The 3,493-nt window shown below is 38.9% G+C and overlaps 1 pseudogene; it reads left to right on the forward strand.

The window, feature by feature from the left end:
- The first annotated feature begins 643 nt into the window (after positions 1–643).
- LOC105306941 lies at positions 644–1,461 on the forward strand (annotated as a pseudogene).
- The last annotated feature ends 2,032 nt before the right edge of the window (positions 1,462–3,493 follow it).

The following is a 3,493-nucleotide window of genomic DNA, read 5'->3' on the forward strand; positions in this document are numbered from 1 at the left end:
AAAACACGATCAGATGTCACCTCACACCTGTCAGAATGACTATCATAAATAAATCAAAAAACAACAAGTGCTGGAGAAGATATAGAGAAAAGGGAACCCTCATGCACTGTTGGTGGGATTGCAAATTGGTACAGTTCCTCAAAAAATTAAAAATAGAACCACTTTATGACCCAACTATTCTACTTCTGGGTATTTATCCAAAGAAAACCAAAATGCTAATTTGAAAAGATATATGCAACCCTATGTTTACTTTAGTGCTATTTACAATAGCCAAGACATGGAAGCAACCTAAATGCTTATCAATAGACCACTGGATAAAGAAGGTATGGTACATATATACAATGGACTATCATTTTGCTATAAAAAAAATAAAATCTTACTATTTCCAACGACATAGATGGACCTAGAGGGTATTATGGTAAGTGAAATAAGTCAGAGAAAGACAAATGCCTTATGATTTCACTTATACGTATAATCTAAAGAACAAAGCAAATGAACAAACAAAACAGAAACAGAGTCATAGATACAGAGAACAAACTGGTGATTGCCAGATGGAAGGGGATTGGGGGGCTGGGTGAAAAAGGTGAAGAGATTAAGAAGTATAATTGAAGAGGCCGCTGGCACGCAGAGCGATAGCCAGCAACCTCTCCGCCCCTCCCGCAACACTCAATCCGGGGATCTCTCTGGCTTGCCTGCCTGCCATGGCCGACAAGGAAGCAGCCTTTGATGATACAATAGAAGAATGTGTGATCAACGAAGAGTACAAAATATGGAAAAAGAACATCCTTTTTCTTTACAATTCAGCGATTACCCATGCTCTGGAGTAGCTCAGCCTAACAGTGGCTTCCAGATGTGACCAGACCAGAAGGGAAAGATTTCAGCATTCATCAACTCGTCCTAAGGACACACACATCGGATGAGCAAAACCACCTTGTGGTAATCAGTGTGCAGTTCCCTAATGAATACGCTCAGTTTGATGCTTCACACTATGACAGTGAGAAAGGAGAATTTGGAGGTTTTGGCTCTGTTAGTGGAAAGACTGAGATAGAAATGAAGATCAACCATGAAGGAGAAGTAAACAGTGCACATTATATACCCCAGAACACTTGTATCATTGCAACGAAGACTCCATCCAGTGATGTTCTTGTTTTTGACTATACAAAACATCCTTCTAAACCAGATCCTTCTGGAGAGTGCAACCCAGACTTGCATCTCCATGGACATCAGAAGGAAGGCTATGGGCTTTCTTGGAAACCATATCTGAGTGGGCACTTACTTAGTGCTTCAGATGACCACACCATCTGCCTATGGGACACCATTGCTGTTCCAAAGGAAGGAAAAGTTGTGGATACGAAGACTATCTTTACAGGACATTCAGCAGCAGTAGAAGATGTTTCCTAGCATCCACTCCATGAGTCTCTGTTTGGGTCAATGGATGATGATCAGAAACTTATGGTCTAGGGGACCTGATTCAACAAAGCTATAGACTTATATTTAAATTTTCTTCAGGAATTTTCTAGTAACAAAGATCTAAAGTAGCCACCAGAAGAGGATTATTGTGCGTGGTTATTTTATTTTTCTTCTTATGCTATATCCCCAAGTTTTTCAAACTCATTTAAGTAAAGGCTAGAAGTAACTAAGGAATAGAGCCAAGTGAGGTAAGTGTCTGAGCCATGAAGTATGCGTACTGCAAGATGTCATTTTTATTCAGGAAATAAGGGAGATTCAAGTCATATAAATTCCTACTCTAAAATCTTCACACCTGACTTTCCAGGATGCACATTTTCCTATGTAGACCAATCTCCTCTCAGTTTCTTGAGTTACTTCAGAACTACGTGTTCCTCTTTCTCCATATATTTTTGCTTGTTATTGTATTTCTTGAGCTGTTTTCATATTACTTCTTTCCTTTCTGTGAAATGATTTTTTAAAAGAACTTGGGACCACCAAGTTGTAAAGATGTATGTTTTTACCTGACAGTCATATCACAGGTAGACAGTCCAGTTAAGTTGAGAAGAGTGAATTGATAACTTGTTTTGTTTTTAAAATTAAATTAATTCTGGATAAGAGTTGCTTTTTTTAGGAGTTACTCCTTGACCATTAGTTTGATACCATCTCTGTTTTGGGTGACCTGTTTCACCACCAGGCCTGTTATTCTCTGATTAACTGTGTAAGTGCTTATAATGGAATAAATTGCTTTTCAACATAAAAAGAAAAAAAGATACAATTGGTAGTTACAAAACTACCAAGTCATGGGGATATGAAACACAGCATAAGGAATATAGTCAATAATATCATAATAACCATGTATAGTGCCAGGCGTGTAGTAGACAATTCAGGGGGATCCTTTCATAAATTATGTAAACGTCTAACCACTATGCCATACACCTGAAACTAATGTAAAATAATATTGAATGTCAACTCCGAAACTGAAAACAAAAATTTTAAAAAGAATGTTACTTATCAGATATTAAATTCTGTTGCGAGTTCTTTCTTCCCTTGACTATCAGGCCCAGCCATGCTTCAGATTCACATACTAGCAGGCAAATCAGTTTCCATGTTCATAAAGGGGGTTTGGTAATTTAACCAGAGGAAGTGCACGCTTGGTCTGAACTCAAAGGCTGACACGAGAATGCACAGACCAGGGCTCTGGGCAGAGCTACAGGTCAAGCACAAGCAGTTCCCCTCCTTTGCTGATAAGACCATGATACCTGCTAGAAAAGGCAACAATTAATGCTCACCTTGCTTCTAACATTTTGTTTTGCTTTAAGAGTTTCTTGCTTCTCTTTCTCGATGGAGGTGTTATCTGCCCTGAGGCAATCCTTCTGCAAAGCTTTCTGGTAATGAACTTTGATAGTTCAGTTAAATGATGTCATGATCCCATAAGAGCTTTCTGAGCACAAATGGATAGGCTCCAAGTATTGTGTTGTGAATCTTCACGTTGCTTTCAAATTCTCAGGTGACCTGCATTTCCTCATACATTCTTCCCACATTTCTGAAATATCATTGGCCAAAGAGCTCTGGAGCTCCAGAAAGATTGGGCAGCTAGTACAGACCTTTGCAAATGTGACAGCTCTAAGGTAACATCAAGAGCGAGTTGAGGGTGTACCCACTGTGCCCAAGCACAGACAAGACCAAGGACAGCTGAATCTCAGAAAGACTCCACTTAGAACAAGAATAAGAACAACACAGAGAATGAGGCAAAACACTCTCAGAAACAATGAGATTATTTTTACATTATGTATGTGTTTTTCATGTTTGTTCCTTTTTATCTTTACTTACATATCAATTGGAATAAAAGAAACCTGTATCAGAAATGGGTTAAAACAGGTCAGAGAGACAAACAAGTCACTCCCCACTAGAATTCAACGAGGTAGAGAAAACAGTGTTAGCCTGTGAGCTTGGCATTGTGTCTTAAGATTTCACAAATATTTGCTGCCTGGACACATTTTGCTTGTTCGCAGGAAATCAGAGATCTGAGCAGGAAGGGTTTAGG

The sequence above is a fragment of the Pteropus vampyrus genome, unplaced genomic scaffold (genome assembly GCF_000151845.1).
Source record: "Pteropus vampyrus isolate Shadow unplaced genomic scaffold, Pvam_2.0 Scaffold469, whole genome shotgun sequence".
NCBI lineage: Eukaryota > Metazoa > Chordata > Mammalia > Chiroptera > Pteropodidae > Pteropus > Pteropus vampyrus.